The following is a 14,489-nucleotide window of genomic DNA, read 5'->3' on the forward strand; positions in this document are numbered from 1 at the left end:
ATTACAAATGAAACACTTTTATTTGGTAATTATATGGTTGCTTCCATGGCCGTCGTTCTCCGTGCTTCTGTGTGCTGGAACAGATGGCAGTGGGGCCACAGTTTATTGCCTGCTATTTACTGGCCACTTCACCTTTCTATGGATTTGTGATTGCATGAGGCGCAGAGCTTAGAAAATGATATCGATACAAATATTATTAGTGTTATTATTCCTTCTTTATTAATTTTTTTTTATGAGATTGCTGCAACATACTGTAACTTTTATTAGAATTCATATGAAACGGTCCACCAATCAATAAAGGCTAGTTAGGATACAGCCTATTTTTTTAGTCTTTTTTTAATGATAGTCTGTAATCTCACAAGCTAATGCTGTGCTTGGCCGCTGTTCAGTGTGCCCATTAACTCTCACACCATGTACCTACAGACTGGTACTGCTTTCAATCGCTCCCCTAATGAGAGGTGATGAGGAAAGAGCACGCTGCTCCCTTGGCAAGCAGCTCATCTCAGTTACACCAGACTGATGCAAATGAATTCTTATTACTACTCCAGTAGTTCAGTGCTATGCCTTTATGTTCTGCAGTTGTGAGGTTCTAATCTCACTACAAATGAACATCTGAATAGACATTTAGTATCCAGTTCAGGCCACACACTGGGGTGATGGTGGTTGAGAAATTAAGCTATGATGAAAACAGAGATAATGGATGAAAATGGTTGTCCTTGGAGTGTGTGCCTGAATGTGTATATGTGCTGTACTCTGGCTGTACTCAGGTCCTGAGCTAAGCAGGAGTTATTTTCCTCTAATTTCCACCAAGTTTTCTGCTGAGTTTCATTCAGCTTTTTTTGCACTGTTCCACAGTACATTGAAGGCAAAGGTCTTGACAGTTATTTTCTGCACAGAAAATTGAAAGTTGGTTTCTCCAGGCAGTACCCTCTCTCTCTCTCTCTCTCACTCTCTCTCTCTCTCTCTCTCTCTCTCTCTCTCTCTCTCTCTCTCTCTCTCTCTGAACAGTGTAATTTCAAGGCTTTCTGGTTGATTCTCTACCGGAATAGATATTGCCATCTTTGATGTACATCAACTGTACAACCAGCTTATTTTGATAGTAAGTGTCAGGGTGTATTTCAGTAGTGTTTTCCTTGCTAACGGGTTCAGTTATCCTCTTGATTTACTTCCTTTAACTCATTTTCTGAATATCCTCTGCAATTACTGCAGTGTTTCTCCCTCTCAGACATATTCTATGCTTTTACCCTGAGACGCCCATATTTTCTGGGTAGCCTTGTCATTTCAGCAATTTGTAACAGTAGTGACCCTGGAGGAGCTCCTGCTCACTGAAGCATTTGCGTGCTAAATGTACCCCTCGAACTGTTCTGTATTCAGCTTGGGCTTCCAGCTCCCTCCTCCATTCTGCATGTGTGGAGCTGGCACGTGGTTGCTGTGCTCGTACCACAGTTTAGCCCAACCTGCGAGGATCTAGTGCCCTGTGGAGCTGCCATGTTGTGGAGAATGAATAGCGGATGTCCTTCAGATCAGAGCCTTGTCTTTGTAAAGACCGGAATCTCCCTGGAAACACCTAGAGCCTGATAACAGAAATTTCCACTTCTTTCTTTGTCATGGTTGTCAATATTGTGCTGAGCTCATGTTGATTTTTATCCAATGAAACACAAGGTTAGAGAACAACAGGTTGCCCAGCTTGGGTGGTTTTCAGACTTGTTTCTGCTTCTTGTTTTGTGGGATAGGTGTGATGTGGCTAATGAGATGTGTGATCAAACACAGGCCTATTGAACCAGGGCAACAGTGAAGCTTGCTGATTTGCCCTGTTTGCTCCTGGCTTCTCCTCATTAGCTCCACTCTTCTCATCAGTGAAAGGAGAGGCTATCACAACATTATGAGACGGCACCTCGTCTTGACCAGAAGTGCTGATGAGCCGAGTGTCTCTGTGGAGCGACTGCTGCCCATGACCAAAGCAGTCTGTTTACATTCATGAGGAGCTAGGCTGGGGCAGTGTGCAAGTGTACCCCAGGAAAAGACAGAAGGGTCAGAGAAAGGAGCAGAACCCTGTCCCACTGGGCCATGTATAATCTCCTCATCATCTCTCTAAAGCTGTGTGACCCATTCTCCTGTCCCGCCTGGCTGACAGAACAGAGCTGCCTTTCCGTTTGCGGATCACTCACAGGGCTCATTTGCAGGGCTGCGAAGGCTTTAAGGTGCTGAAGCACACTGGTGGGCTTGAGAGAGAGAGAGAGAGAGAGGAGGGAAAGCACAAGAGATATTTGTCTGTGTTTGCAGCTGCAGATGGAATATTGGAGTCATTACATGGAAGAATAAATTTCTAGTGTAGGACAAAAGACATTTTTTATACTGACACGTTTAAATGCATATTAAAAACTGATGTATGGATATGCTAAGGTGGCCATAAAGAGTTGGCGCCATTTTAAAAGTAAAAAGTAGACGGTTTTAATCAAAGTATGAGGGGACCATATGCATACCTATCAGTATAAAGAGAGGCCATACATCAAACCTTCTTGTGATGCTCTTCTGGTGCAGTGGAAGTGGTTTTGTGACTTTATTTTTCATAGTTTTTTGTCGAGATGGAATGGTGAAGAAAAGTTATTTCTTCAGAGGCATGTTAATGATCCATGCTACAGATTTATGGACTTTATCTTGCAGGCAAAGCAGTTCCTCTAAGTCATAATGGTGTAAAAGCTATGAATTAAAGGAAACAGCCAATTTCATTCACCACATCTGCGTGCAGTGGGCTTTGACTTCCAACTTCTGTGTAATGTTGCTCAGATGAGTGCTGAGATTAATTGTTTCTCCACTCACAATCCTAGACATTTTTGATTAAATTAACAATAAATCCATAAATTCCATTAAACATATGCTCTTCTTCTTAAATACTGGGCATTAACAAATAAAATAAGCACTAGAACAGCATGTAGGCTTCAAATACAAAAAAACAAAAGTAAACAGCAGCCAGTGGCCTTAATCATTCTCATTATGTTGTTATTATGTCATATCATATCATATTAATATGTATTAATTGCATTAAGTATGTTTCACTAAGGTAGTGTAAAAGATACGTGGCTAACAGTAGTGGTAGATACTGTGAAAGGAAAATGAGATTTCTATTGTCAGATCAAAATTTGTAGGTAGGGATGTCAGTTACAAACATAAACATTTTAATTCACAAAGTGACACTGTTTATGTGCACCTTAGATTTTCATGGGTTTCCTAAAGAACCACTTAAGCACCTGTTTGTAAATGCTGGACCAGTAATGGAAATCTATAGACACGCGGTTAAATAGTTCTCTTTCAACGTGTTTCTCAAGCTTTTTTGCCCTTTAGCTTTACTAAAATAACACAGTGTATCATTAGTCACAGAGATTTTAGGCACAGACTGTGATTTTTGCAATGACTGGGAATCTTGCAGGATCACTGTGTGCAAGACTGCAACTATATTCTTTTCATTTTTGAGATTTTTTCCCATCATGCTTCTGGTGGAAATTCACAAGAAGAGAAACTGTATAACAGTGGAGTAGACACAGAAGCAGCTTTTGGCCACAGCTGTCCTAGTGCATGCAGTGGTTTGTTCTGAAAAAACAGCTAAAAATAAAAAAAGACAAGACATCGCAATTTCTGTCCACCTTTTTCCTTTTTCCAGTCTGTGGTGGTACAAGTAGGAAGACGCATCAAACTGACACTGTTGCTCACTCCAGAACTCCACCAGTTTCTCCTCCTTTTGCACAGTACAACAGAACACTCGCTTGCGCTCTTTCTCTCTCTCTCTCTCTCTCTCTCTCTCTCTCTCGTGGGTGAGTGCGACCCTGAATGAAATCATGAATGAAGAGAATTCTAAAGTTCAAGGCTGGTTAAAAAGTATTTGGATCAAGTTTAGGCCAGGGGATACCCTTAAGCTCACCTGTTGGTTGTTGACAATGTCCATGTCACTCTTTGCGTAAGCCAAAACTAAAAACTTGTTTGCTTTGTTATTAAACATGGTTGATTTTAACGGAACCTCAAGACAAGAAAAAGATTGAATTAAGACAGCTATCTGCATTTCGCCAAACGATTGAGATAACGGGAGCACAGCATAACTCTAGCAAGACTCTCGATTTCATTCCAACATTGGTAATTTGTCTGTAACGATGAAATCGCTTGAAAAGTTGTTTAGTGGCCTAAAATGTATCTGGAATGTATTTATGGTGGAGGGGTAAATGCAAAGTGGTGTTAGGAAACACAGTCCCCAATTTTTTTTTTTTTTCCCAAAATTGCCATTTTACCATCATCAGCATTACATATAAAAACTCAAACATGTAGATTCACTGGTGATAATAAATAAAATGGCTATATTTGCGTGGCTGACATCAAACCACCTGGTTCCTACACCACCACATAAAGACATCTGAGAAATTTTGTTTCATAAGAACAGTGCATGAATGACTTTGTTTAATCTCAACAGCTACGGAAATTTTGTAAAATCGATAGAATTCCCCTTTAAGTTGGCCCAGTGACTTTGAATTGCGTAGAAAATGAGTACTTCTTTTGAATTAAGAGAAAGCTAATTCTAGTTGGGACAACTTTGCAAGTTAATTACTGTATTGACCCACTTACAGTACCTTGTGAGCTATCTGTTAATGCATCTTTATAGGATACTCATAACAACTGTACTAATAGAGTAAATGAAGTCCAACAATTAGCAGGGAAGAAGAAATAATATCTGTTCTGGTGCTTTTTACGTCCTTGTTTATCTTTTCTACTCTCCTGCTGTCTCTTTAGTCCCGTTTGCTTTCACCTGACCCAAGCTGCATTCTTGTAGCAGCCAAGTTGGAATTAAAATGTGTTGTTTTTTGAAACAGATTTTTATAAACAATTTTAAATTGGTTGAAATATACTTGGTTGGGCATCTGTACACCTGGGAGCACCACCAAAGTATTACCTATATGTGGGAAAGACTGCTGTTTGTTAATTAATCACCAGAATTAGTTGAGGGTGACCGGTTTGATCGTTCTCAATTGCTGAAGTTGATGAGCTACCCCATTGTCTTTTATTTTGGCTGTCAGTGTTTTTGGCACACTGACGATGATACATAAAAGTATCTCGAAAGCAGAGCATTTTGTTATGTGAGGTCTGCTGCTTTACTTCTTGTTTTTTTTATTTATTTATTTTTTTCTTTCTTACTGCAGCACGTTGAGATGACACAGTCACAGTTTTTCTCTCACTCGGTGGGCAGTCCTTAGTTTTCTTCTGCATGTCAGATGGGAATTCAGAACCAGTTTTGACGTACTTTGACTTAGTCCTACAGTAATGTAGAAAATAAGTTTTTTATTTTATTTCTTTATTTTATTTTTTTTTGAATATTGTCATCTTTTTGCCACCAAAGTACCAGTTCTTTTCATCTTTTTTTCTTGTTCTAGAAAAAAGATATCATGCTAACATTTGCAGGAAATCTCAAAACAGAGATTACAAGCAAGCTGTGTTCTTCCAAGTATATAGGAGTGTGAACATGAAAGCCCACCCGAGTGTGTGTGATCCGGGTCGACTCTAACTTGAAGATAATGGAGTTTTCTGAAGTGTATGTCATTAACACAGCACAGTGGAGCACGGTATCACGATACCTTGTGCAAGGCCTTAAGAAAAACCAATCACTTACCCTAAGCCTGCTGCTACAAATCCCATCAATCATGTCACAGTTGTTTCTTGGAGAACAGTCAGCTTTTTCTTTTTCCTTCTGTCTGTTTTTTTTCTTTCCGTTCAGTTTTTCTATCAGCTTACACTTGGAGGTGCAATGTAAGTGAGGTATAGCTGTGAGTTGGAAGTGAATCGCCAACAACAAACAGCTACGCTGATGTAGTCAGTCTCTGATGTCCTTTCTTGTTTATGATGACCTTGCTCTTCATCTCTGATGTACTGTGAGCCATTATCTGGTCTGCACTAGCCATCACATCCAAAGATCTCAGTCTCTGAGTGGAGTCTTCTATCTTCCGTCTCTCCATGCATTATGCTTGGACTTTAAAAGCTGCCCTCTGGTTAGGAGTGAGTGATATGTTTACATAATATTGTTATCATGATAAATTACATCACAGTAAGCTTTTCTTAGTATATGTTGAGTTCTTTACAGTACTTCCAAAACACTGGCCAACTGCTTGTTTTGTAAAAAAAGAGTTTTAGAAGAGGTTCCCAAGTGGCATTTCCCAATTGTCAGAAGATCACTAGCTTGAATCCTAACAATGCTGGAAGCCCAAGAGAGCACAGTCATCACTGCTTAATTGGATGCAGTGCTTTGCAGCATGTGAAACGTTCTTATGTCCTCATTGTTTTTAATAGCAATTTTTCCATATGGCACTACTGGTTATGGATGTCAATCTTTGAAATGACAGCAAAACATTTTGATTCATGTTCTGTTTGTATGAAAAAATTGTTAGTATGAATTAACAAGGCCCGATTCAGTATACTAAATAGTGATTTGACTCTGTGGTTCAGTTTGTTGATTTTTTTTTTCAAATTTAGAGATATTATAATGAATTAAAAGTACTGATATATTGAACTAATATAAGTGTTCAGTTTATTGCAACAGTGGTGCTCTACAGAAACATTAATAAAGGAGGAAACATTAATAAAAACATGTCTGGGGAAACACCGCTACAGCCTCAAATTAAATATGTGCATGTAATGTCCTTTGGCCTTTCTGATGATGATGATGATTAAGATCAAAGAAATTCTTCCAGTATGTAAGCATTTTAGCCATTGATCCATAGACTACCTTGAATAATGGTTCTGGATCGAGTTATGCACCTGAGCGATTTCTAAGGCATGATAACATTTTGCTTGACATTTTGCTTTATCTTAAAGATAATCTATAGCAGAGGAGAATATTATAGGAAGAGGCATGGGGGAAATTGGTGTTCGGCCCAGTGTTGCTTGCATATCTCTGCTTTCTCTGGGTGTTAGGCTTGAAAGTTTGAAGGACAAGTCTGCTTATGAAATCCTGGAGATAAAAAAAAAAATAGACTGATGTTAGAATTCATGTAAATATATTTCTGTCAGTGATAAATTAGACAGTAATTGCCGACAATAATGGCCTCAACCCCTCACTGGTCTTGCCTGTCACCTGCAGAGCAGACTTCTATTTGTGGAGCTTTTTAAATATGAGAGGCAGCCTGTGCTTTGCTGTTTATGATAAGGAATAGCCTGGAGTTGGAGCAGCATCCTGGCCCATCATAGACACACCGCACGAAAGAAATATAAAATGAGTGGGATGCAATCTGTGCGGTGGCTACTGTCGAGAATATGTGCGTTTAAATGAAAGATTTCTTTGTATTTTTGGAGATTAAGAAATATGTGGCGTCTGTTTAGCTGCCTTTTGTTCGCAGCCCTCTTGCGTGGTGAATCCGTGCCCCCGTACAAGCGTAGGCGGCCGCAGCAGAAATCTAGCCAGAGACTAGGCTGTACACGCCTGAAGTGTTTTCCCCTCTATCTTACTCTCTCAGCTCTGCCTCTCTCTCTTACTCTCTCTTCCTCTTTATTGCACTTAATTGTAGAACATGGCCGTATTTGTCGGCACCATACGGGAACACACTCAGGGGACGGCCCGGACCCTCAAGGAGCATGTTAGAAATAGCATCATGGCGGTCTTGCTGGGTCGTTAGAGGTGCCAGTGCTCCATGGAGACTGATGTTAATGGGGGTGAATGCTGTGAGGAGGAGAGAACCCCCTCACCCTCCACCCATGGGGGCTTTGAGCAGCTTTATTAAAGGGACTCATATGCTGTAAACAGGCCCCTTAGTGTAATTTGGCGTGCAAGTAAAAGGGATGGAAAGAGTGCTATATTTCTCCTTTGTAGTAAGATGTCAGCAAAGCTGGGAGAGGGCTAATATCTTATTGATCCGCTTCGCCTGTAACTGGCGCCTGTGTGTTCAGTTTGCCTCTCCGAGACTGTTTTCCTTCAACCAGCCTCGCTCCTCTTGGGGCTGGAGTGTTTACTTTAACTGGACTGAGGGACAGAAAAAAAACATCTTGCTCTCCAGCATGTGGAAAGAGTCACAGACCTAGGTGTGCTGAACCCGAAAGTGTTTTTAAAACCTTTAACTATACCGATTTTACGCTAGTTATAGCATGCAACCACTGCCGTCATGGCAACAGCTGTGTGGAAGCAGTCACTGTTGGCATGGTTACAGGTCACAATTCCTCCATGGCAAGATGAGGAGAGGAAGAGAAACGAGGACAAAGAAATGTTTTCCTACTGATGGAAAAATATGAGCAGGAGATGCAAGGAACTGCCGTTGCTTTTTGCTGGCTTTCAGCTCTCGTGCTCATGTCCCTCTCTTGTGTCTCGGCTTGATATACGACGCTAATTTCTCATATGCGGCACGAACAGCTCCTAGCTGTTCTGCATCTAAATCAGTTCCCTTTAGCCGGGCTTCAGGAGCCTATTCTGTCCTTGTTTGGCTTTGGATTTGTGCTCAGTCCGTCTCATCTTGATTGAGGGCTGGTTCTAAGTGCCATCGCCAGCTCCATCTGTGAGAGTCACTGAACCATTCTCTCTCTCTCTCTTTCTCTCTCCCTCTCTCTCTCTCTCTCAACGAGCGGTTTTCTGTTGGTGCACTCGTTGAATTAACTGCTGCTCTCTTCTTTGTCATTGACTATTTTTTCCTCCCTCCTTTCTCAAATATAAAACTCACTTTGCGCGTACTAATGGACTCATTCCAACTTATATTGTTGGAGGTGTGCGTTAGTCTCTTTGTGTTTGCTCATTGATTTGTGCTATATTGGTAGTCAGGGTTTGGCTGGCTCAAGAGAGCACGCATTCCCATTTGTGGACCTGTTGTGTGTCTGTGCCTGACTCACTCCCATGCCTCAGGGGGAGCTGGGAAAAGGTCGTTCTGCCACGTTCACTCAGACTCAGCCCTCATGAGGAGCCCTCTGCTGCTGGTTTCCCCCCTCTGGCTTGTAGAGATAGCACACCATTCCAGTTCACCGGAGATGACATCTCACTTGGGCTGCAGCGATTAGTCAACAGAGTTGACAACGTCAATAATGAAAAATGTCAACATAGATTTTTATTGTTGATGCATTGTTTACTTCTCCGTAACGCTTTGTAACGCTCTATAACAGAGATCTTCAGATTTGGACCTTAAATCCAGTTTCCAGTCCTGTGTTTTGTAAACGCTGGTAGTTAATTGAACTGTTGATGGAGCTCATTGGCCACATAGGGCTGTACCTACAAGTGACTGCAAAATCCAGGACTGGAAGCTGGATTCAAGGTCCAGATTTGAAGACCTCTGTTCTATAATGGTTCTAGGAGATATGCAAAAAAATGTAGACAGATAGCAGTATATTGCAGTTAGGCTTCTTCTTAATAAAGAAAGCATAATTAGATTGGTCAATTAATTTAGACTGGTCCCAAAAGCATTTTAGATGCTTCAGACCCTTGTTTATATCTCCGAACAAGTACCTGAATGCTCATTCTCAAAGAAACATCCTTGATAATATTAATAATAATATTTGATAATAATAATAATATTTAATAATTTATTAATCTGACTCATTAGCTGCGCTAGATGTGCATCTTATGTCCGTCAAAACCCAATACTTTTTTTGTTTGTTTGCATGCTTGCAAGTGAAGTGTAGACTGTAGAGTTAGCACGCTCCAACTTTCTGTAGTGTCTAAACTATATTTAAAATAATGATTTACTGTAATTTAATTGCTAAATGTGGTGATCTTGTTGGTGTGGAAGTACTTCTGCTGTACTAACGGTGTGTGGAGGAGGCTCTTTAACAGCAGTTCAAATTTGGGCTTGTGATTTCCTCAAAATAAGCAGATCTTCTGTTTGTGCTGTCAAGTTTTAAGCAGTCAAAAATTGTTTGATTAGAAAATAAATGGAGAAAAAAAGAACTAATATTCCCACCTGGAGTGGGTGTGAAAGCAGAGTTAGAGGGAGTATAGATTGGACACATGGCAGTGTTTGGCTAAGGATCACTTACAGGTGGGCAATATGCAAAAAAATGTGCTATTACAATGATTCAAGAAGTTTTCATGATACACGATATGTCACAATATTTATTTTATCTTATAAGTTGTAACAGACAAAGTAGTGCCGCATTAAAAAAAATATCAAAAACTATAAATAGTTATTTTTATAAAACATTTACTGTGCTGCACTAAATTAAGCAGGACTTGTAATCAAACATGCAGTTGGTAAGTGTTTTTTTTAGGTACTGACTATATCCACAGTATGCTCAGAAAACCATGTTGTGATGTTATTTATCAAGATGATAAGTATTGGCATATTGCCCATCTCTAGGATCACTAGACTTACATATTTTAGTTGAGGTGGTATACCAGCCTTTTGTTGCAGATTTTGCACTGCACATTTTTCTTATCAGAATTCAAAGTGCTTCCACTAGGACTGGGCGATATCTAAAAATAATGAGTACATTATTTTTCCATAAAAAAAAAAAATTGAAAAAAATCACCCAACTGCTGGAGAAACTTCAGTCTGCAAGTGATTTCCAAAGCCATGCCCATGTGCTTTCCATGGTAAAAACAAGGCGTTTTCTGTCATTACAATGGCATTTTCATAATTCCGCTAAAGCTCCAGCACACTTAGTCTGTACAGAAAACACATTGCACATTTTACTCAGTAAATCACACATGGCAGAGACAGTGGGGAGTTTACTCTATCAGAACCTTTAAAGGCCCCATTATTACTCACTGAGTAATAAGTGGTAATAAGTTTTAAGTGAATAAAACATTATTTGTACATTTTATTTAATATTATTTATTACATTTTTCTGAGAACACCAGCTGTAGATGAGGATCAAGGGGACTTTCTCTCCAGGTTGCAGTTAACTTAGCTGCTCTATGCTAACATTCAGTCATTTTAGCTGAGGGGAATCGGTGCGGTAAAGCTAGCATTACAGTGCGTAGCTGAGAGAAATAATAAAGTTTCTTAACAAACCTGTTTCTCTCGCTGTCTGTGTGTGAAACTGACTACTGGTCCCCAGGCCTGTACACTCCTTAAACGTGAACTATGTTTCCTAACATATTTTGCAATCTGTTTAATAGTAAATTAGTTCTTGTTGATTTCTCAGTTCACTTTTACCAAAATGGCAGTTATCTCCTTTTACACATCACCAGTGGCTTACTTGTTCACCATCAACAATGTCCGATTATGTCACCATATTGCCCAGGCCTAGTTCCCACATGGGATTTCTGAGGCATCTTTATTCTATTAGCTTCAGTGGGCATGGGGAAAACAGCTCTGAGGCAGGGTTATGCAGATGCTTGGCAAGAATTAATGATGAATTTAACTAAATTATTTACCGTATATTAACAGTAACTGTTCTACCTAAAAATCTTTGCTAATGAAGTTTATTTTGTGCTGCATTGTTTGTAGCTTGAAAAAACACTAAGCGTCATACTAAATAATAAGTAGAGAAATGAATACCAGCGTAAACAGATTCTCGAGCCTTTGAATTATTTGAGCCAGCCATACAATTAGTTAATCGTTGATGGGTTAATCATTTGTCAACATAATTGTTAACTGCAGCTGTTTGTCTTATCATCATCAGAAATGATGCTTCATGACAAAAACCACATAAAACCTTGTGACATGATTTAATTATTTACAAATGAAATAGTGAACATTTCACCTGCCTCCCAAAAGAATCTGGAAAATTCAGTTCTGTGTGGGATTAGTCACATTGGCACCTTTGTGTCTGCAGGCAATATGTTTACCATAATCATCACAGGAGGAGAACCGAATCTGCTGTGTCACCATGGTGATTGAGTCTGGATGTTTTTCAGATAGTGTCTCAAGCCAATTCCATACCTAATAGCTTTTGTGTAGTTTACTTTTTATTGTGCAAAAAGAAGGCGATGCTGTACATAGATTCCAGCAGATCCTCAGACAGCTTGGTGGGCGGAGCCTTCTCGATTAAGCATAGGCATGGCTACTGTACAGCTGTGTCAGTGTGGAGGTCCAGCCATATCATTTAATGATTATGACCAGTCTACTCACACAGTCTGTGTATCATCTGAAGAAAAAAAAAACAAAAACTAAATTTTCATTTCCCTTCTGAGATGACTTACAGGAGATAATGTGGGATATTAAGTCAATATATGTATATGGTGAAAGGCAAAACCTTTAAGAAGAGAGTAAATCTACCATACACAAGCAGAGCGCATCATGACTGGCCTCGATTCAGTACGGGCCCTGTGGGTCAAAGAGTATATTGACAAAAGGATTAGAAAATATAATCTCTGTGCATTGGCGGGGTTGTTTAGTGCGACTAATCCCTCTTTGAATTAAACTGCATCTAGTGGTAAGAGATTGTATGACTATTCCTTTGTGTTTCTTTTTCAGAGGGTCAAATGATCAGGGTAGCCACTGGGTACTTAAAGAGAGGTTAGGTCTCGTTCAGTCTGACCCTGTGTAAGGACAGCCTGTTCTGCGCTAATATGGATTCAGTTCACAGGCCAAACAGACAGTCGGAGTAAGGGCTGGCCGTCACAGGTCGCAAGCATTGTAAGATGGCAGCTCTCGAGTCTGTGTGCTGCCAGTAGACCACAGCTGTCTGATGAGTTTGGCTTAGAACTGAGTCGGCCTGGCGTTAAGCATGCCAGCTCTTCCACCCGGACAGCCAGAACACGTTGTGGCTGAGAGAAAGAGGATGATAGATGACAGCTCCTCTCTGGTCACATTTCCTCTCAGTCTAGAAAGTTACATTTGCGATTGATCACTGTCGCAAAAGCGAGTCCCCAGTCTCACTGCCTGGAGACGCTTTGCACACAGAGCTCAGAAGAAGCAGACAAGCATTAAACCCTTGGGGGGAAGTTAAAGGAGAAAACCAAAGAGAGCTCTTTAGTACTTGCCAAAATAACACGATGCTATCATTATATCATTATTTGTGTTTTTTGTTTTGTTTTTGTTCTCTTTTGTTTTTATTTGTGATTCTGGCGACATTGTCTATCAGTCGACATCTCAAAAAATGCTGGTAAGTTATTTTCAATAACAGCTATTAGATTTACTGCACTACTTTTATTTCTTTTGAATTTTTTGGTTTTCATTTTGTTCATCGGTCCGCTGGCTCTGAATTCCTCGTGCACATTTTTGGACTTGGGCCTTTTGGTTAGTCACATTTCATTCACCCACTGAAGCTCCTGTGCCATCGTGCTGGGTTGTAAACCATGCAAATATGGTAAACCATGGGGCAGACCCTCTTTCCTTTGAGGAGGAGCAACGCACCTCATTGCCTGCTTTTATTAATTCATTTGTTTGTTTATTTATTGATCAATTAAACGGGAGGCGATAGCTACTCCTCCCACTCCCTGCCACCCCCGCACCCTCTAATACTGTAGTGTCCTCACCCTGTCACCCCAATCTCACCACTCTTTTCAGTTTCTTTTTTTCTTTGGCATTCTTTTGTATGACGTGCATGCCAACAAAAGCTTGCCTCTGCATTTTGTCTGCCTTTTCAGACAAAAAAATGGTACGAGTCGAAGTTCCCATTTTCTTTGCTATTGATTATGCGCTGATTTGTGTTTTCATTTGTGTTTGGCTGAAAAATCCATATGCCTAAGTCGGAAAAGCCAGACTCATAAGAAGTCATAAAGTGCGTGCATTGTGCTCTCATTGATACATGGATTTGTTCAGCCAGTTTGTGCCTGTATGTGAGCTCTTTCGGAGAATGCTGTTAGGGGAGTTTTGCCCACCCGTTTCTTTTCTGCAGCCTGTTCTTCATTCCATGTGACTGTCATTGCTGTGCTTTCTTTTTGCATTGTCTCGGAAGCCCAGTGCGCGAGCCGTCTCTGTCTGCGAGTTGGATCATTGCTGCTGTGTGCCATGATACTTTTTATTTTAAGTTAATTTTTTTGTTGTCGTCTTTTAGAGTGTTGGCTTGAAACACTACTGATTGGACTCCCATTTCAAATTTCATTGTCAGACTACAGGTGTAGAGCCTCATGCTTCTGTACAGATCAGTGTGAAGCAAATTAGTCAATGTGTGCTCTTTATGGACACGATTGTTAATTCACTCTCGACATTGAAATAGACAGGATAGGCTAAGGCTGTATAAATAAAGAAGCGAGCTTGAAATTCTCTTTATAGAGGGAAGTGACTGATTTTTGATCCTGTTGAGCTGGTGGCTTTGTAATTGCACCGATTATTTTCAGTGAGGTGTGCTAATTTGATTAATTTTTCATTAGGACAATGAACAGTTTATGAGGACCAGATTATTCAGTTCATTATGGGATGTCTTTGATCTAACCATTAGATAAGTTCAGCTATTAGTCTGCTGTAATGATTTAAAAGAGGCATATCATGCACTCATTCCCCAGTGTTGCATACCAGGTTATTGATGGAGTGTCCTGCTTTTGCTAAGCAGAAGTGACAAAGCTTTCCCATCATGATCAAACTCTGGCTAAGTCCGAGTTTGCTCAGGGACTCATTGCCAGAGGAGTTCATTTGCTACTGAGTGGCGAAACAGCGTGC

The 14,489-nt window shown here is 40.2% G+C and overlaps 1 protein-coding gene across 2 annotated transcripts in view; it reads left to right on the forward strand.

The window, feature by feature from the left end:
- Positions 1 to 14,489, forward strand: part of tnksa (tankyrase, TRF1-interacting ankyrin-related ADP-ribose polymerase a) — an 88,780-nt gene that overhangs the window by 45,188 nt on the left and 29,103 nt on the right. The window lies entirely within an intron of this gene.

Source organism: Colossoma macropomum, unplaced genomic scaffold (genome assembly GCF_904425465.1).
Source record: "Colossoma macropomum unplaced genomic scaffold, Colossoma_macropomum, whole genome shotgun sequence".
NCBI lineage: Eukaryota > Metazoa > Chordata > Actinopteri > Characiformes > Serrasalmidae > Colossoma > Colossoma macropomum.